Genomic DNA, 21,300 nt, shown 5'->3' with positions numbered 1-21,300 from the left:
AGGATTTATTGAAGCATAATTTACATTTGATTTTGAAGTATAAAGCTTCATGGATTAAGGGATGGATGGAGAGATTGGTGGGTGGATGGATGGATGGATACGTGGATGAGTAGGTCTCAGAGGGTCTGGAATGTTCCTTGTACTTCATGCAACCCCAGTAAGTCGCTTCACTTCTCTGTACCTCAGGGAGTTACACAGAGGACAGTTGATTTACACATAGGCTAACTGATTTATCCTATCTCTCAGAACCTTTGGATTCTATGAGGATACCCTGCAATGAGGCCGGGTGCGATGGCTCATGCCCGTAATTCCAGCACTTTGAGAGGCCAAGGCAGGTGGATGGCTTGAGGTCAGGAATTTGAGACTAGCCTGGCCAACATGGCAAAATCCCGTCTCTACTAAAAATACAAAAAAATTAGCTGGGTGTAGTGGCACATGCCTGTAATCCCAGCTACTCAGGACGCTGAGGCAGGAGAATCACTTGAACCAGGAGGCGGAGGTTGCAGTGAGCGGAGATTGCGCCGTTGCACTCCAGCCTGGGCGACAGCTTTGTCTCAAAACAAAAACAAAACTCTGAAATGCAGTGGTCTCCAGACTTTCTTGATAGTGTCATCTCAGCATTAAAAACTGTTTTGGCCATGCATCCTCAATACATGTACATCCTTCCATTATCAATTATACATATTTTTATGGCACTAATATATATAGTAAAAAGTAGAAACATTTGAGAGGATTACATAACATTCAATATAAATAGAAGTTTAATTTTCTTATCCTACAATATGGTCTTGGGCACTCGTCTTTGGAGACCCAGCTCTAATCCACATGCCTGGCTACAGATTGGACCAGTCCTCTCCTAGTCCAACAGAAGGGGGCCTCTCTTCCCCGGTCCGTCTCCTAAAGTTTGCCTTCAAAGCTCAGCCTAATGTCTCCACCCTGCTCTTCTCGCTTCCTTTCCCAGCTCCTGGCCCTTTGCTCTGTTTGCCAGGAGGGTGTGCACGCACAGACACATTCAAGAGGCACAGGGTGCTAACAGCACCTGCTCTGATGGAATCCCCCCTGGCAGCCTATGCCCCGCAGGCTGCCCCTCTCTGACTCTGTGGACCAGTCACTGGAGGATCAAGCACACAGGAGTGGCTCTTTGACCACACTCCAGGCCACCAGCTTCCTACACGGGGCAGTTCCCTGCACCTGGGTTGTTCATTATCAAGATTCCAAGTGTCCTCAACTTCTGGTTGGGGCAGGACTCGCCGAGGGTAATCAGGAGTGTGCACTTTGGCCAGTGGAGCAATTTAAACACTTTCCCTGGGAGATCAGAACGGAGACCAGCGGGTAGCATTCATTCAATAGATTGAGTGTACATGCCAGGCGGTGCTTGGGGCTGTGAGGACCCCAATGCCGAACAAGGCATACTTGCTGCCCCTCCCCGGGATCCTGGGTAAGCACTGAGCCACAGGCTGCTCGCAACAGGCCCTGGCAAGCTCCTTTTGACGGCCACCAAAATCAGGCTGGGGTCCGGGGCCCACAAAAATAAGGAAAACGTCCGTAGGCACGAAAGGAATGGAGTGCTCACTATCTCTCCCCTGTCTTCGTTTGTGTTTGATTTTGCCGGGGCCGGGGTTTCAGCTGGTGCTGGGGGCAGCCAGTGAGGTTGGAGGAGGTAGGGACAGAGGGTGAGTGAGGAGCTGTGTGGACTTGGGAGGCCACACACAGCATTCAGGGCCTTTGGAAATCCAGTTCAAGCAAGGCCGGCTTGTCTAGGGCCAGCTGGCCTGGTTGGTTAGGGCCAGGGATCCCAGGGCCAACACTCCACAAAGGCCCATGGTCGGTGTCAGCACCAAGGCTGCAACCTGTGGCCATAGCCCGTTTGGTGAAGATTTGTCCTCGGTCCCCAAGAGCACTCATTAGGCAAGAGAGTCTCACCCCCTGCCCCCAAATTCAAAGTGCCTCTGCCCAGGCTCAGCTGTGCCCCCTGGCCTCCCTGCCCCATGCCTGTGCCACCCCTCCGCTCTCTTCCCCATCCTCCAGTTTGTCCCGTAGCAGCAAGCTTTGCCCTTTCTCCTCGTTCCTGGTCTAGCTTAGAGGAAGACAGAGCCCCTTCCCCCCAAATTTGTTTGTTAACAGTGAACAAAACCTTAAACCCAGACCTCCAGTGGGACGTGCTGAGCACTGACCAGTTAGTGGGGGAAGAGGCGGCAGTGGGTGGAAGGGGTGGGCACTTGGGCCACACAGGTCTTCCCAAACCTCTATGGAAAGTATTGCTATTTGTAAGTTTTAACAGAGCGGGTTGGCTTTTGTTGTTAAATTCATCTAAAAGCCATTGTTTCGCAGAGAATGTGAGGCTCGCAGTGTGTTCAGGGGGTGCGCCTCCCCCTTTCCTCTCTCTGAGGCCGACTCCGGACCGCCTTGAACTGTGGGTGCTGGGCGGGGTCTCGGCCCCGCGGGCGCCAGTTCCCCGAGTGTCCACACGGTGGCGCGCAGGGTCCGGGGAAGCGGCGGGACCGCGGCCGCCGGACGGTATCTCCGCCCCGGGAAGCCACGCGCAGGACGGGGTTGGTGTGACCCCTCCGAGGCCCGGGACGGGAGCCTCGCCCGCGAGTCCGGATGGGCCGACCTGAAACCCTCCAAACACGCGTGTCGAGCCAGAGCTCAAGAATCAGCCAGAGCTGAAGTGGAACCACGTGGGGTGGGAGACGAGAAGGGCGGGGCGTCCGGCGCCACCTGCAGCCCGGGGCCGGCGCGTGGAAAGGCGGGCAGAGGCCCTGGAGCTGGGGGCCTGGAGAGGGGCCCTTCCATTGCAACGTCTGTAAAAGCAGGGAACGGGTTTCTCTATCCTTGCGGGCCCGTTTAGGTGCAGCCCTGCTCAGAGGCAGGGGGATGGATGAAATGACCCGAGGGCCCTCCCTTATAGTGGGAGGAGTGGACCCGATAAAGCCCTAAACCCTGCAGGGGGCCATCCTTTCGCCCACAGCCAGGGACTGGGAGCAACTCCACAGGGACCAGGGTGACCGAGGCGTGGGGAGCGCAGCAGGGTGGCCCCCGCTCCTGCACGGAGGAGCTGGCCCTTTAAGGCCAGGCCCAGGCGGGTCGGGAACAGAGACCCGGGAATGTGGGCTGGACTGAGGAGCAGAGCCACCCGCATGAGTCATTCGTGTTTCACCGGACTCTTCACAGCTGGCTCTCGCTTGCCGCCCTCCCCTTGCCCTGGCCCTGGCCCTGGCCTCTGCGCCCTCCCTGCAGAGCTGGCCCGCGTGGGCTGGCGGCCTCCACCCGCCACAAGCACACAGGGCTCTGCCCACTCCCGGCTCCTTTGGTGTTGATCCTCGAGGAGCAGGGGCCGGTGGGTTAGGATTCCGGGCCCAACTCTGCCTCTGGGCTTGGCGCTTTGGTGGTCAGTTTCCACATCTATAAAACTGGAGGAAAATCCTGTCTCTGGAGGGCAGAGGCCACGGACAGACAGAACCACACTTTGCTCCTCCACAGAAGGAAGGACAAATCCAAGCGGTTCCCATTTTCCCAGCCTGAGATCCTTCTCTCAATGAGGCTGGCTCTGGTCTCATTCTGCCCCACCCTGCTCACCCCTCCCCTGCCACTCAAGGGAAGCAGGACACTGACCCAAGACTCATTGCTTTGGGCTCCCAGAGTCCCTGTTCAAGGCGCGGTTGCCTGTGGGAAAGGCTGCCCATCAAAATCTGCCCAACCGATGACACCCGGACAGACGGGGAATTTGGGGCGGCATGAAGCTGGAGCCCGGCGAGTGCAGGGAAGGTGGGAGTAGATCCAGAGTTTGATCTGGACGCCTCTGGGCCTCTGGGCAACAACAGGACATGGGTTTGGTGATTGGCATGGGGATGAGGCAGGGGGTGGGGGACACCACAGACCCAGCGGTCGCCAGTTTGCCCCGTTCCTGGGCCTGCCCAGCACAGTCATTTTCCTCCCTCTTCCACACCCTCCTCTCTCATTCCAGCTCAGACTTCCCTGTCACCTAGGCCTCTTGCCAAGTCCCAGCTCCTAAGGCTGGTGCAATTCCATCCCTTGAAGTCAAGGATTGCTTCATTGTTCTCCCAGACAGCCCTTTATCCCTTAATCCTTGTTGGCCTATATTTTTGTTTATTTACAGAACTTAGGTTGGATAGGAAAGGAATGCCTTTTTTGACAAAAAGTAAACATGTTTTTACGTTGTTTATCGATATTATGGTCAGTGGAGACCATGAGCTCCAACAGATCATTCTGCTCTTTCTTGGAAACAAGATTACAGGGCTGTTCTCCCAGAGGGCCACGGAGGTTCAGTAAACCCCAGAGTGGTAAGTAACTGCCCTACCGAAAAGCCATGGAGCCCGCAAATCAGTGTGTTTAGGCCCTGGGGCCTGTGGCAGGCAGTGTGTGTCCCATGGGAAGGTGTAGGCTGGTGAGGGGGAGTTGTAGCAGCCCGGAGGGTGTCACCAAAGGCACCTTGACCACATTCCAGCTCTGCTTTAATGACTGAACAAGCCGGGGCTCGGAGCACTGGACTCCTTTTCTTATCTGTGAGACTGAAGGGACTGGAACACAGGCTTCCTTGGGTCCTTCCTAGCACGGAGTGGTCTAGGGATGGGAAAGCCGGCTCTGAGTGGAGAATCCCGGGGGCCGAGGACATCGCTGAGAGGCAGCTGCAGGGCATGGGTGACCCTCTCATGAGTCATTCCTGCCGGCCCCGAGAAGACCCGCATGGGAGCTTCCTGTGTGCCAGCTCACACTCAGGGCTACACACTAGACAGGCCCAGAGGAACAGGGGCCAGTGGCCCTTCTGGTGGCCTCAAAATGACCGACTGCCTGGGAAAGCCGGGCCTCCCTCGAGAAGGAGACAGTGGCGACCTAGGCTTTTGGAAAGCTGATTTCTCACAAAGGGAAAGGGTGGGTCCCAGCCTGGGAAGAGTGATTTGTTCAAAGGAAGGGGCTTAGGTGAGCTTTTAATTCGGTGTCAGTCCCTTGTCAGAATTCAGCTGGGAAGGGTGCCTGGGCCTGTCCCGCTGTAAACACACATAGTGGGCTCTCAGTGCATGGGAACAATGGTGGCTCCCACCTACAGAGGACATACCTTGTGCCTGAAACAGGGTTAAACACAGAACATGAGTCGCCTTATGTAGTCCTCACAGCAGTTCTGCGAAGCAGGCGAGGGTATCATCATCACAGTTGAGAAAATAGAGGCTCAGAGAGACTAAGTAACTTGCCCACAATCACACAACACAGTTTTAAATTCCAATCCTCTATGTGCCGGAGCCTGTAATTTTTAATTAATTAATTTATTTATTTATTTATTTTTGACAGAGTTTCACTCTTGTTGCCCAGGCTGGAGTGCAGTGGCACAATCTTGGCTCAGTGCAACCTCCTCCTCCTGGGTTCAAGCAATTCTCCTGCCTCAGTCTCCCGAGTAGCTGGGATTACAGGTGTGCGCCACCACGCCCGGCTAATTTTTGAATTTTTAGTAGAGACAGGGTTTCACCATATTGCCCAGGCTGGTCTCGCACTCCTGACCTCAGGTGATTCACCTGCCTCGGCCTCCCAAAGTACAGGGATTATAGGCGTGAGCCACCGTGCCAGGCCCAGAGCCTGTAATTTTCACCCTTACTCTACTGCCCCCGAGAAGTAGAAGACATACTTCCTACTCCAAGGAGTTTAAGATCTAAAGATAAACACACACAGCCTGGCTGGGTGTGGCGGCCCATGCCTATACTCCCAGCTATTTAGGAGGCTGTGATAGGAGAACTGCTTGAACCTCAGAGGTGGAGGTTGCAGTGGGACAAGATGGCGCCACTGTACTCCAGCCTGGGCAACACTGCAAGACTCCGTCTCAAAGAAAAAAAACAGATAAAAAACAAAAACATATGCGGCCTAAGATGAAAGAAGACTAGTCCCATAGGGTACACATGCACACTTACTAAGAGGAGGCATAACCTCTACCTAAGTGAAACTTGCCCGAGGCTTTCCTGAATCTGCAGTAGGGCTGTCTGCTGCCGCAAAAGGGGCACTAGACCCAAAGGCAAAAGGCTTGGGTTCAAACGGGTAAGAAGGGACCTGGGTGACTGGAAGAATAGGGTTGAGAGAGGGAATTTTATCTGTACCTTTTGAATTTTGAACCGTGTGAATGAACTATCTTAAAAAATAAATTTGTGGCCGGGCAAGGTGGCTCACACCTGTAATCCCAGCAGTTTGGGAAGCTGAGGCGGGCAGATCACCTGAGGTCAGGAGTTTGAAACCAGCCTGGCCAACAAGATGAAACCCCGTCTTGACTAAAAATACAAAATCAGCTGGGTGCTTGCTTGTAATCCCAGCTACTTGGGAGGCTGAGGCAGGAGAATCGCTTGAACCTGGGAAGGCAGAGGTTGCAGTGAGCCGTGAGCCGAGATGGTGCCACTGTACTCCAGCCTGGGTAACAAGAGCAAAACTCTGTCTCTAAGATAAATAAATAGGCCAGGTATAGGGGGAGGTTGCAGTGAGCTGATACTGTGCCACTGCACTCCAGCCTGGGTGACAGAGCGAGACTCCATCTCAAAAATAAATAAATCAATAAATTGGTAACAAAAGCAAATACGCACTCTGCTACGGTCTGAATGTGCCCCCTAAAGTTTATGGGTTGGGAACTTAACCCCTGCTGTAATAATGTTAAGAGGCAGTCAGGTCATGAGGGCTCTGCCCTCATTTATGCATTAATGCCATTATCATGGCGGTGGGTCAGGTTATCTCAGGAGTGGGTTCCTGATTAAAATAATAATAATAATAATAACAAATAAAAGATGATCTTGGCTTCCTTCCTCTCTCTTGTGTTTGCAAGCTCTCTGGCCCTGCCACCTTCTACCAGGGAAGGATGTGGCATGAAGGCCCTCACCAGATACCAGTGCAATGCTCTTGGACTTCCCAGTCTCCAGAGCCATGAGCCAAATAAACTTCTATTGTTTATAAATTACCCAGTCTCAGTTATTCTGTTACAGCAACACAAAACAAACCGAGGCATACCCTGCAAAAGGCCAGTGGTTAAAATAAACTTATTAAAACAAAACCGAATTTATGACTTCATCTCACCCAGACCCTAGCTGGTCCTTCTCTGAAGTGGGAATAATAATCTGCCCTGTCTAGCACAAAGGCTGCTAGAAAGATCAATAGGATAATGTGGGTGAATGTGCTTTGAAAACTGTGAAGTATTAAACAAATATGAGACGAGAAGGAAATCTATCCCACACAGGATTATACTCCCACGTGTGGGCCTAGAGGCATTTTAAATACTGTGTTGTGACTCAGGGCCCGTCCCAGCCCCAATTTCGAAGTAGTCACCATTTATGGTCCTAACAACTTCCACTGTGTTTGAAGGTGCCTCCTGTACCCATTAGGCAGCCTCTCTCCTCACTCCTGCTGGCTCTCACGTTTGAGCCGCCAGCAGGAAGAGAAATGCTCACACAAGCCCCCCTGCACTGGGTCTCCAGGGTCATTGTTACTCAAGTGTAGTCCTCTCTCCTGGGGCCCCCACCCACCTCTCTAGCCTGGTCCCCAGCTCCTCCTCCCACCCCTGGAGAGCGAACCCTGTGCCAGACTCTGTGATGCTCAGACGTGCGGGGCCACACCAGATTACTCACTGTTCCCTGAACACACCCCACCCTTCCCAGCTGCTCCTGCTCTGCTCCGGGACTAAAGGCCTTTCTTTCTCCGCCATGCTCCCCCTGGGGAAAGCCTTCCCTCCTTCGTAGACCCTGTCCCCAAGTGCACTCCACCAAGGCCCTGTTTGAAAGAAGGTCGCTTGCTCCCTGGCCTGTGCTGGCCTTGGCGTTGTTGAGACCTCTTGAGACGGCTCCTTCTGCTGCCCACTTTAGCACATGGACCCCATCTCCACAGGCCTGAGTCCCCACGGAGCCTAGCTCAGCACCTTGTCCACAATAGGTGCACAATGAATGATGATTGCATTGAATTTTTACGAGAGAGCTTTTTCAAAAAAGGCAAAAGTCAGGTTTTTTAAGGGTGGGGCTTCATGCACAATGGCTTCTGGGTAGGGGAGAGAACTTTGCGAAGTGAACCTTTGCTCTTAAAAGAAATGCCCCCACTGCAGGCAGAGCTCTTTTTCCCCTAGATCCTGCCTTTGCTCAGCAGTCCTGAGGGAGCCTCAGGGAATGAATGACTGGGGCTGGAAGCTGCAGCTGGTCTTCAGGCCAAAAGCTGTAAAAGCTCAGACCCCTGAGGCCTTCTGTCTGGGGCAGGCCGCATGCAGGCTCCCTGGCTGCAGCCTTCCTCTGCCAAGAGCCGTGATCTCGCCCTTAAAAATCAACAGTCTCTAATCCACGTCGGGGTGGGGTGTCTTTTGCGTGTTATTCCAGCAATAATAGGTGACTGGTCCAGAGACCTCCTCCGGGCCCTGGGCACAGTCTCACTGCGAGTTCCAGCCCTTGCCCGGGGCTGCACACTGAGGCCTGGGCTGCGGCGCCGAGAGGCCACGTGGGGAGCGGCGTCCCGGAAGGCCTGCGGCACCGCCGTTGCCCGCCAGGGGGCGCCAGGAAACAGCGTCCGCCAGCGCGGGCGTTCCCCGGGCGTTGACCCCTTTGTGATATGGAGGTGCACGGGTTTCCGTGCAACAAAAGGGGCCACAGCTTGCAAACAGAAGCAGGGCGTGTAGGGAAGAACAGGAAAGCACGTGCGTTGAAACGGGAGCGCAGAGGGGCCTGCTTGCTTTTTTTATTTTAGTTGTTACTGGTTTTTTGAGACAGGGTCTTGCTGTGTGGCCCAGGCTGCAGTGTGTGGCCCGGTCACAGCTCACCGCAGCCTCGACCTCCGGGGCTCCAGCGATCCTCCTGCTTCAGCCTCCCAAAGTGCCGAGACTGCAGGCCTGAGCCACCCCCCCAGCCTCCTTGCTCTTTCTTAGGGAGCAGTTTCCACCTCCCCTGCAAGAGGTCACCTTGTCAGTGGCTTTCAGAAAAGACTTGTCTTCTCCGGGTTCAGAGTTAACCGTGGATTTACCCACCACACAGACATTTCCAAAGAATCGATCTGCTGCCTCTCAATATCTACCCTACACAAGAGCACTTTCCCAATCCGCGCCTTGTCCTGGGCCTTCCAGACCCGTCTGGCCTTTTGCTCTTTGCTCTCCACCCACTTCGGCTTTGAGGTTCTCAGAGACATCCCCCAAGCCCTCCCAGCCAGTCTCTGCTGACTTCAATCCTGCTCATCCCTCAAGGGCTAACAAAATTGCTAAAATTTAAACGGTGGTAATTAAATAACGATAATGCTGTATGCCAGGCACGACTCCACAAAGCAGGTAGGAATACAGATGGTCCCCGGTTTTTCACCATCGTACGCGATAAACTTTACAAACTGTACTTCGAGTATCCACACAACCACTCTCTTTTTCACTTTCAGTACATTATTCAATAAATTACAGAAGATATTCGGTACTCTGTTATAAAGGAGGCTTTGTGTTAGACGATCTGGCCCAGCAGGAGGCTAGTGTAAGTGGGCAGAGCACACTGAAGTTAAGCTGGGCTAAACTATGAAGTTCAGTAGGCTAAGGGTATTAAATGCATTTTGACTTACGATATTTTCAACTATGGGTTTATCAGAATGTAACTCTATCATAAGTTGAGAAGCAACTGTACTCCCATGTATATATATATATATATATTTTTTTTTTGAGACAGAGTCTCACTGTGTTGCCCAGACTAGAGTGCAGTGGCATGAGCTTGGCTCACTGCAACCTCCACCTCCTGGGTTCAAGCGATTCTCCTGCCTCAGCCTGCCAAGTAGCTGGGATGTAGTTCCATTCTACAAGTGAAGAAACTGAGGCTCAAAGACATCAAATGCCCGAAGTCACCAGATACTAAGGGATGGCCCCACTATCTAAATCCTAAGCCTGCGTTTTTTTCTCCTATATACCAGTGGTTCCCCACATGTGGTCCTTGAAGTAGCAGTAGCAACATCGCCTGAAAACTTACTAGAAATGAAAAATTGTAAAATTTTTATAGAGATGGGGTCTCACCATGTTGGCCAGGCTAGTCTTGAACTCCTGAGTTCAAGCGATTCTCTTGCCTCAGCCTCCCAAAATGTTGGGATTACAGGTGTAAGCCACTGCACCAGGCCCCGAGATCACCCTTTTTTATTTTTATTATATATCTATTTATTTATTATTTATTTATTTATTTTGAGATGGAGTCTCGCTCTGCCGCCCAGGCTGGAATGCAGTAGCGCGATCTCGGCTCACTGCAAGTTCTGCCTCCCGCGTTCACGCCATTCTCCTGCCTCAGCCTACCGAGTAGCTGGGACTACAGGCACCTGCCACCACGCCTAGCTAATTTTTTGTATTTTTAGTAGAGATGGGGTTTACCGTGTTAGCCAGGATGGTCTCGATCTCCTGACCCCGTGATCCGCCTGCCTTGGCCTCCCAAAGTGCTGGGATTATAGGCATGAGCCACCGCGCCTGGCCTATTTTTATGTTTTTTTAAGACAGGCTCTCCCTCTGTCACCCAGGCTGGAGTGCAGTGGTGTAATCATGGCTCCCTGTAGCCTCAAACTCCTGGACTCAAGGGATCCTCTTGCCATAGCCTCCTGGGTAGCTGGGACTGCAAGTGCACACCACTACACTACATGTTTACAACATTTTTTGTAGGAATGTGGTCTCACTATGTTGCCCAGGCTGGTTTTGAACTCCTGGCCTCAAGGGATCCTCTCATCTTGCACCCTCAAAGTGCTGGGATTACAGGCAGGAACCACTGCACCAGGCCGAGATCATCCATTTTTTAAGTATTAGAGCTGGACGTTGAACCCAGGCAGGCTCTGGATTCTGTGTCCTTAACTGCTACAGCCCTGGAAGCATAGGCTGTGTAAACCCCTCAACGATGGGGACCAGTCTAAAATATTTACAGATAGCATATCTAGATCATTCCAGAGAGGAGTGAATCGATCAAAACCGTCTTTCGAACCAGTAGCCAGAAGCCCCAGCAGCTCCTGTCTCCCCCACCGGTGCTGCCGGCTGCCATTCCTCACGGATCTGTTAGGGTCTAGTGCTTTTATTCACAGATCCTTTTCGTGTCCTCCCTCAGAAGCACTTAGAGCCTCTCTTGTTTTTGCTGAATCTTAGATTTTGTGGTGGAGCCTAATTCCAGACAGGAACCTAAACACGGGTAAGTGGAAAGGACTTTCGGAACAAGTATCATGAAGCAAAATATCAACATTCCACATAAGGGTGTCTATGAGTTTTGTACGTCCCCACTAGATTATACATTTCCAAAAGGTAAGAGTTATTTCCTCGGGATTCAAGGCAATTAGAATAAGAAGCAATGAGAGCTGAGCCTACCGTCTCTGGCTATCGTCCAGGTGAGACCTCATGAAGTAGCTCAGATCTGACAGTGAGATGGGAAAAGGGAAGGTGGTGGATTTCCCACCCCACCCAGCCCTGCAGACAGCCTGCCAAGATTCCTGTTGAGTTCAGGTCAGCAAACCTGTTTCCAGCTCCTAGCCTGAGCTAGGCACCTAGCAGACAACAAAGATCTCTGCCTTCCCAAAGCCCTTGTGAAAGAAAACTAGGATCTTGGGACCCCCAAATTCACTAAGCGGAAGAGAAAGTTCAACTTGGACATGGAGTCACACAAAACAAACCAAAACCAAAAGACAAAACTGCCTTCCCTGTGTTCCCAAACCGCAGTCATTTCACAGGCTTACTTCACCTTACATAAAACGCGGATTCACTGAGCCCAGGACCAATTCATAACTGAGCCGTCCCCACTCCCTCTTTTCACACGTAAAATGCAGATTCGTGGAGCACTATCCCAGCCTCACAGGAAGGCAACCGTAGCCTTGCAGCCTACCCACCCTCCTTTTAAAACATCTTCCCTTCTTGCTTTGCTCTTTCCCTTTAAATAGTGAAATTCCCAAAATCCTCACTGGAAAAAGCACAGGTCACAGATCTTATGGTGTTTGTTTTTTCTGAGTTCACCTTCAACCTTGGCAAAATAAATCTCTTGTTTCGGTTTACATCCTATTCTCCTAATACCCTAAAATGACAAAGCTTAGCAGAGAATAAGTGTATAAAGGGGGAAGCCAGGTGATAAAGAGAACTTATCCATCCCTCCCCAATGGAAAAGCTGCATGGGAACAAGGGGGCACCTAGCCTGGAGTACTGAATGAATGAAGGAGTGAATTAATGATGCACTTGTCAGCATGTGCAGTGGCTCACACCTGTAATCCCAGCACTTTGGGAGGCCAAGGCGAGTGGATCACTTGAAGTCAGGAGTTTGAGACGAGCCTGGGCAAAATGGTGAAACCCCGTCTCTACTAAAAATACAAAAATTAGCCAGATGTGGTGGTGGGCGCCTGTAATTCCAGCTACTCAGGAGGCTGAGGTGAGAGAATCACTTGAACCTGGGAGGCAAAGGTTGCAGGGAGACAAGGTCACGCCACTGCACTCCAGCCTGCATGAGAGAGCGAGACCCTGTCTCAAAAAAAAAAAAAAAGGATCCATTTGTCATTCACTGTATTCATTCCGAAGAGACTTCAAAGGCAGGACCAGGGCGAGCTGAACTCAGTGAACCTCTTCTATGGTGCCTTCTGGGGCTGCCCGCCAATGGCTGTAGAACACAAACACCTCGACTGCACTGCCGATCCCTTCGCACACCAGGGCAGCCACAGTGTTTTCTGTGTGTGTGTGTGTGTGTGTGCCCATGTGTCTGTGTGTCTGTGTGTGCGTGAGCGTCTGTGTGTGTGCATGTGTCTGTGTGTGTGCGCGCATGTGTGCCTGTGTGTATTCGTGTGTGTCCGTGTCTGTGCGTATGTCTGTGTGAATGTGTGTCTTGTGTGTCTGTGTGTGTATGCATGTGTGTGTGTCTGTGTGAATGTGTATGTGCCCATGTGTCTGTGCATCTGTGTGTGAGCGTGTGTGTGTGCATGTGTCTGTGTCTGTGTGTGTGCGCATGTGTGCCTGTGTATTCATGTGTGTGTGTGTCCGTGTCTGTGTGTGTGTCTTGTGTGTCTGTGTTTGTGTGTATGCATGTGTGTGTGCATCTGTGTGTGCGTGAGCATCTGTGTGCATGTGTCTGTGTGTCTGTGTGTTCATGTGTGCCTGTGTGTATTCATGTGTGTTTGTGTGTGTGTCCGTGTCTCTGTGCGTATGTCTGTGTGAATGTGTGTGTCTTGTGTGTCTGTGTGTGTATGCATGTGTGTGTGTCTGTGTGGATGTGTCCATGTGTCTGTGTGTGTGTGCGTGAGCGTCTGTGTGTGTGCACGTGTGTGTGCATGTGTGCCTGTGTGTATTCATGTGTGTGTGTGTCCGTGTCTCTGTGCGTATGTTTGTGTGAATGTGTGTGTCTTGTGTGTCTGTGTGTGCATGTGTTTGTGTGTGTCTGTCTCTGTGTATGTGTGCGCGTGTCTTGTGTATGTATGTCTGTGTGTGTCTCTGTGTGTGTACATGTGTCTGTATGTGTCTGTGTGTATGTGTCTGTGTGTCTGTGTGTGTCTGTGTGTGTACATGTGTCTGTGTGTGTACATGTGTCTGTGTGTCTGTGTGTGTCTGTGTGTGTACATGTATCTGTGTGTGTGTGTGTACATGTGTCTGTGTGTATGTGTCTGTGTGTGTCTGTGTGTGTACATGTGTCTGTGTGTATGTGTCTGTGTGTGTGTCTGTGTGTGTACATGTGTCTGTGTGTGTGTCTGTGTCTGTGTGTGTGTGTACATGTGTCTGTGTGTGTGTGTCTGTGTGTGTGTGTGTACATGTGTCTGTGTGTGTGTGTCTGTGTGTGTGTGTGTACATGTGTCTGTGTGTCTGTGTGTGCGTGTGTACATGTGTCTGTGTGTGCGTGTGTACATGTATCTGTGTGTGTGTACATGTGTCTGTGTGTGTCTGTGTGTGTCTGTGTGTGTGTGTACATGTGTCTGTGTGTATCTATTGTCCCTGAGCTCAGCAGTCTCCTGGGTCCTGGCCATAGACCCATAGGTGAGACAGACAAGGCAGGGTTACTGATGCACTACCCGGAGGGAGCTCAGGGGGCCAAGGAGATCACGACAGAGAAGTCCCTGAGCACTGAGTCCGGGGATCAAAGCCCCTCCTGACTGGTGGACCAGCCTGAATCAGCTGCCCCTGCCAGCTTCAGCCAATCCAAGGAGGCCTGGGCCCGGAGCCAGCCTGTCTGGCTTGCCCTGGCCCGAGGACTCAAGCCTTTTCCCTGCCAGCAAAGCAGGCCCAGCCTGGGTCCTCACACGGCGGCTCTGCTGTTCTCCCTCGTGATTCGAAGGTGGCCACTCACACATCCTCCCAGCCCCCACACCCGCACCTGAGCAGCAGCTCTGTGAAGTGGGCCAGGGTCTGGTCTGGGGAGAAGGTGAGCGGGGGGGGGCCTGCAGGCGGGTGCAGGGACCCGATTGTGCTGCGGACCGTCCAACTCACGCAGCTTCGGTGCTTCCCAGCTCACTTGTCTATAAAAAGAGGAGACACCCGTCTCCTCCTCATGGTGAGAAGCTTGTATCTGGTGAAATAGGTGAGCTGCTGCCGAACTCAGCAAAACCCTCAGCAAATCCCAGGCATTGTCTGACTCAGCCCCAAGGTGTCCTGAGAGCCAGATTCTCCGTAGATGCTGAACTCGCAAACAGCCCAGGCCCAGAGGGCTTCCAATCCACAGCCTCTCCCTGGCTCCCTGCACTGACCCCACGCGCTGCCAGGCTCCCTGTGCATCCCTCTTCACTTCTTGCAGAGGCCCTGTGAGGGGAAACAGGCTCCAGCGAGGACAGAACTTACCCAAGGTCACATGGCTAGGAGATCAGAGGCAAGATTTGAACCCGAGTCTGTCTGAGGCCACAGCTCAAACTCCTCACCACTGTGTTCCTCCTCCCACAGCTCTTAGGCCAGGGCCCCGGGGAAACCTCTCCTCCAGTGCCTAACACAGAATTCGGCTGGGAGTGTGTGCTCAGGAGTGACTGAATGGACGGATGCAGGCAGGCAGGCTAGTCCTGCCCTTGGCGCTGGCCCAGATCCAGGCTGGAAGCGCCCTTTCCACAGAACAGGGTGATGCCCCAGGGCAGCCGGGCAAGTGTCAGGTCCCTGCTGGGCCCTCACCCTCTTTCTAAAAATACTAATGAGTGGGAGACCTCCAAGGCCACCAAGCAGATACGCAGTCGCTCTCTGGGGTCAGTCCTTCACAGCCCGAGGCTGCCACCTGGCATCTGCTGCCTCTGGGCCTCCCGCCCGACAGCTGACCCCTGTCATCCCTGTGACTTCACTGCAAGGCAAAGTCCAGTTTGGCAGAGGTGGGGACTCCTGGGCGGCCAGGAGGCTTGGCCCAGCTTCGCCCATGCTGAACTGTGGGATGCCAGGACAACTTGGGGGTCTCTAACCCCGAGTCCAATCAAAGCAAACCCTTCTTTTTTGCGGGGGCCATGAAATGGAGGCAGTCAACTCCCACAAAACCTCGAAGTGTGAGTGGCAGCCTGGCTTGGGGACGTGGACACTTAGAGCCAGGACAAGGAGTTGAGACCTGGCACTGCCCCTTCATAGCTGCATGGCTTGGGACTTCTCTCAGTCACCTACTAAAAATGGGGATCATAAGATTACAGAACAGTGATAGTATTAACCTATTTTTAAAGATCTATATTTATATACTTAGATCAATCTGATAGGATACGGACTAAAATATTAAGCATCATCTCAAGGCAATAGGATATCAGATATTATTTTCTTTTTTTGCTTTATCTGTATTTTCCAATTTTTCTTCAATGAACATTTGGAGTAAGAAAAACCCAAAATGTTAAAGCAACAACCATATAATTAGTACTTAAGTATTTGTCTTGACTTACAGGAGAGTTTGAGAATCATGTTCATGATTGGTTTACAAACTGTAAAGTTCTTTGCAAATGTAAATAGTTCTTATAATTTTCTCCAAGGGCATTTTGAAACTACAGGGATGGTGAGAGAATAGTTTCCTGGCCAGGTGCGGTGGCTCACACCTTTAATCTCAGCACTTAGGGAGGATGAGGTGGGCAAATCACTTGAGCCCAGAAGTTCAAGACCAGCCTGGGAAACATCGCAAGACCCTGTCTCCATAAAAAACTTCTTTTGGCTGGGCACGGTGGCTCATGCCTGCAATCCCAGCACTATGGGAAGCTGAGGTGGGCGGATCACTTGAGGTCAGGAGTTTGAGACCAGCCTGGTCAACATAGTGAAACCCCATCTCTACTAAAAATAAAAAAATCAGCCGAGCATGCTCGCACCTGCCTGTAATCCCAGCACTTTGGGAGGCCAAGGCAGGTGGATCATCTGAGGTGAGGAGTTCGAGACCAGCCTGGCCAACATGGTGAAACTCCGTATCTAATAAAAATACAAAAATTAGCCGAGTGTGGTGGCGGGCACCTGTAATCCCAGCTACTCAGGAGGCTGAGGCAGGAGAATCACTTGAACCCAGGAGGTGGAGGTTGCAATGAGCCAAGATTGTGCCACTGCACTTCAAACTAGGGGATGGAGCGAGACTTCTCTCAAAACAAAAAAAACAAAAACAAAAATTTAATTAAAAATAAAAGCAGGCCAGGGGTGTGCTCACACCTGTAATCCCAGCACTTTGGGAGGTGGAGGCGGGTGGATCACGAGGTCAAGAGTTCGAGACCAGCCTGGCCAATATGGTGAAACCCTGTCTCTACTAAAAATAAACAATTAGCCAGGCGTGGTGGCGGGCCCCTGTAGTCCCACCTACTTGGGAGGCTGAGGCAGGAGAATCGCTTGAACCGGAGGCGGAGGTTGAAGTGAGCTGAGATTGCACCATTGCACTCCAGCCTGGATGACAGAGCGAGACTCCTTCTCAATAAACACATAAATAAAGCAAATCTTTCTTTTTGCTAAGGCTCCATTTCCACCACCATGAAATGGAGGCTCTCTCTGCAGCGACCTTCATCTGCAGGAGCCTGCTCACATGAGAGAACGGCTGCCGCCAGTGATTCTCTCCCGGCCGTGCACTGGGCTCTGGTGCTGTGTGTCCTGGGCTCTGGGGCTCCGGGCTCCCCTACTGCACACTCTTAACCCTTAGCGTGAGCAGATGGTAGAACTGCCCGTGCCAAGAGGGTCCACACCAACTTCTGGAATAAACAAGGCCAAAGGGAAAGAGTAGGTTTGCCGGGGACAATCTCACACCAGGAAGCCCCATAATTCAACAGCGGCGCCCAGGATTTCAGCGTCAGTTCTGTGCTCATCAGGCAGGCAATGGCTGGAGGAAGGCAATGGCTGGAGGAAGGCAATGGTTGGAGGAAGGCAATGGCTGGAGGAAGGCAATGGCTGGAGGAAGGCAATGGCTGGAGGAAGGCAATGGCTGGAGGAAGGCAATGGCTGGAGGAAGGCAATGGCTGGAGGAAGGCAATGGCTGGAGGAAGGCAATGGTTGGAGGAAGGCAATGGCTGGAGGAAGGCAATGGCTGGAGGAAGGGAATGGCTGGAGGGAGATGTGAAGCCTGGGCTGAGCACAGGCACGGCCACACTGTGTAGCACCCTGGCCTGCTCCGCAGATGAGTCAGCAGCGTCGATTAAGCACCCACTGTGTGCAATGCCCTGAACTCTGTGCTGAGATGATAGCTCTGTTTGCTTTCCAGCCAATCAGCAAATATGTATTGAGCATCTGTCTATTTGGGGCAAGTCAGAGTACAGAGGGCATGGCTCAGAAAGGAAGAGCTCAGACGGAGTTTGTGATTGATTACAGGAACAGGTGCCAAGTGAGAGATACGACGGGTGGAAGAGCAGGAGAGCCTCCACCCGGGGTGTGGAGGAGGTTCTGTGGATCTCAGGGCCATCTCAGCTGGCTCCAGACAGACAAGAAGCCTCGTTCAGGGTGTTCTTCTGGTAATCACTGAAGCTCTGCCTAATAGAGGAGACTGGTAACAGGTTTCCAAATGAGTATTAATGTAACTCACAACAATTTGCATGGCCCAGTAAAAATGAACATATGGGGCCCCTCCTTCAAACTGGTAAGAGTGAGCCTCAGGAATGAAGTCTAAAACAGGGAAAAAAAAAAAAGATTCAGAATTTCAAGATGGCAAAAGCAGAGCATTAGACCAAATGCAGGACGCTTCTCAGCACAGGGCCCTCCGAAGCAGGCCCTGGGAAGCCAGCCCAGCCTGCCTGGAGGAGCAGGAGATAAGGATTTGGGATTTCTGGTTATCAAGAGGATCGCAGGCCTTGGGAAAGCCAGTGACCACTTCATTGTTTCCATCCTGGATCAAAGGTCGGCCTCCAGGTGAGATGGCCCAGCCAGATCTGGCTCGGTCCTTAGCCCTTCCCTCTGGTGTCTCACGTGATGGTGTCAACAAGGCCAGAGGCTGCTGGCTCTTCTCTCAAAAGCCAGGGCCAGGGAGCAGCACAAAATGTAAACGCCAAAGCCTTCACTGGTGGAACGGGTGCGAACTGCTTCTCCCTGGGCAGCGCACACCCACTCAAAGGCCTTCACTGGTGGAAGGGGTGGGAACTGCTTCTCCCTGGGCAGCACACACCCACTCAAAGGCCTTCACTGGTGGAAGGGGTGGGAACTGCTTCTCCCTGGGCAGCGCACACCCACTCAAAGGCCTTCACTGGTGGAACGGGTGGGAACTGCTTCTCCCTGGGCAGCGCACACCCGCTCAAAGGCATCCAACCTCAAAGTGCACAAGCTCCCATCCGCCGACAGGGCATGCGTTTCAGCCCTGTGTCCGACCTTCCCGTCTTATAAGTCAGGACACAGAACCATCGGGGCGAGGATCTCTCCAAGGCAAGAGAACTGGGCAGTGCTGAAACTGGACAGAGGCTTCTGTGGCTCCCACCAGGGTCCTCTCCCCAGCAGCCAGGTGCCCTCCCGTGCCCTCTGACTGGATGGTAGGGACCCAGGTGTGCCGACGCCTCTGCAGTGGCCTTCGCCTTCGTGGCCCTGCTCACGTGAGAATCACTGCCGCCCACGGGGGACGCCACTCACGGGGCTCTGGTGTCGTGGACGGAGCTGAAGTTTGGGTGGAAGAGCTCACTGTCCCCGCTGCAGGCCTTTAACCCTTAGTGTGAGGAGACGGTAGAAGCCCTGCCCGTGCCAAGAGGGGTTCATACCAACATCTGGGATGAACAAGGCCAACGGGAACGAGTAGGTTCCCCAAGCGCAGTTTCTCTTCCTGCTACTGAACACCTGTGGGAGGAGGAGACTCAGCCCTTCCTGAGGAGCGTCTCTGCCGAGGTTCAACAGTAATGGACTAGAGTCCGGACCTGGGTCAACAAAAAGACTAGGGGAGCAGGAGGCAAGAGCCAGCTTATCAGGACGGGCTGCAAACGGGGAGGTCTGGATCCAGGGTGAGGCTGCCCCTCCAGAGGAAGCAGGCCCAGGAGCCCCTGGGAACGCAGACAGGCTGAACCCACAGCACAGTCCCCATGGCGGGAGCAACTCCCAGTCGAGCGGCGGCAGAAAGAGCCCCCAGGTGTCCACGGTTTGTTGTGCGGGACAGAATGTCTGCACTTGCCTCTTACAGAATCTGCACAGCTGCCTAACGACAGAAGCTGAGGCTGCATTGTAAGGATATGCAAAGGGAGCCCCAGAGGAACGAAGTCCCTTTTAGGGCTCTTAGGCTCTCTGACCAGAGAAGTTCTAGAGCTGGGACGGGAGCTGGGCTTTCCTAGTCTTGGTCTGATGCTGGTGGTCTGGCCTCTGACCACTGTCCATCTCACCCTGCCCAGCGCTGGGACATTCTTCCCTGTCCCGGGGCCTCTGTGCGGGTGGGGGGCGGGGCTGGCCAGGGATCCCACACATCACAGGCAGGTCACCAGGATTTGTAGAGCGGATTGAACGCCCCATCCCCCGTGTTTGAAATGCCCTCTGGGCCCCTCCTGCCATCCACCCAGGAAGCTCTTCCTTCCACTAAGCTGGTTATTTCCACCACAGGGCCTTGAGGACACCTCCCACCTGTCACTATCTGTCCTCTCACTGGACGGTGAACTCCATCAGGGTAGGAGCCGTAGCGTGAGGCTGGCACTTACTGACAACTAGCAGTTGTTTTATCCATGAAGGGAGGGGATGACCTAGCAGGCTACACTTTAGACATGAAACGACAGCCACCACAGTCCCCAGACCTGTGTGTCATCCTTCCACTATGTACACTTAGATAGGTTTCCCCTTAAAAAAAATCCCCAGGATGTGAAAAGCCAAATCAATTTACAAGACGGCAAAATGGCGGAAGGAAGGGAAGGAAGGGAAGGGAGGGAAGGAAAGGAGGAGGAGCTGTGTTGCAAATGGACTCCCCGCAGTCTCCTTCAAATAGTTCCCTTTGTGAATATCTTTCTAATCTTAGAATGAGGAAAACCTTTATAAGCATGACATCAAATCCGGAAGCCATAAAGGATCCATACATTTGACTGCATAAAATTAAAATTAGTTGAATGCAAAATAGTAATAGCGTATCCCCTTATAGCGCTTATTTCATGTCAAACCCTGCATAGAACACTTTACATATCTGAAGTCATGTCATTCTCGTGACAATCCCATAGAATAAGTACTGTCCTTATCTGAGGGACTCTGAGGTTAAGTAACTGAACTATGGTCATTCAGCTAGTACGTCATGGACAAAACCAGGGTGACCAAGTAGCCTGCCTTCAGAGCGTGTGCTCCAGCCACTCCCTCGACCGCCACACACCACACAAAATCAGGAGACAAAGACAAACAGGGGAAACACTGCTGCACAGAGCACAAAGGACTGATTTTCCTGAAGTCTGTGGAGGCCTTAAAAGTGAGCCAACAGAAAAAGAGAGTACAAACAAGCAAGCCCCTGAAGAAACATCACAAATGTGTATAAGACATATGCGTAGCCTACACGATTGGTGAAGATTCAAGAGACTGATAACACTCAGTGTTGGTGAAGACATGGCTAAAAAGCACTTTCACAGACTTGGTAGAAATGCAAATTACTACCAAATGTACCAAAATTGTTACAATCATTTTTTTGGAGGACAATTTGACAATTATCTCTTAAAATTTAAAATAGTCTTACCTAGTAAGTCCACTTCTAGGAGCCTCCCCCAGAATAAGTCTCCCACAGAAAATGCTCTCCAAAGCTCAAAAAGACAAGCTATTCAACGCATCATTATCGACAATGTCAAAACCTGGGAATGAGCCAAACTGTAATCGATGGCGTGTGGGCTAAATAAACTGGCCTACACCCACACAATTAAATACTACGCACGTCTTTGAAAAGAGACAGGTGTTCTTGTTCAATCAGTAAAAAACAATGAACAAAATGAAACAAAAAAAAAGAATGAGGTAGATCCCCCTGTACAGATACAGAAAATATCTAAAATGTATTTCGTGGGGAGTGAGTCGGTAAGAAC

General features: G+C 52.1%; 1 protein-coding gene across 4 annotated transcripts in view; it reads right to left on the bottom strand.

Annotated features, from left to right (window-relative positions):
* LOC105463812 (ninjurin 2) overlaps positions 1-21,300 on the bottom strand; it is a 97,633-nt gene that overhangs the window by 3,099 nt on the left and 73,234 nt on the right. Inside the window, exon 1 of one of the 4 annotated variants that reach the window (XM_011711135.3) lies at positions 14,735-15,047. The exons of the other annotated variants lie outside the window; for them this stretch is intronic. The gene's annotated coding sequence lies outside the window, so the exon portion shown is untranslated. Of the gene's footprint in view, positions 1-14,734; positions 15,048-21,300 lie in introns of those variants that run through there. 4 annotated transcript variants of the gene reach the window in all.

This window comes from Macaca nemestrina, chromosome 10, assembly GCF_043159975.1.
Source record: "Macaca nemestrina isolate mMacNem1 chromosome 10, mMacNem.hap1, whole genome shotgun sequence".
Lineage (NCBI taxonomy): Eukaryota > Metazoa > Chordata > Mammalia > Primates > Cercopithecidae > Macaca > Macaca nemestrina.
This window is presented reverse-complemented; position numbering and strand designations above follow the sequence as displayed.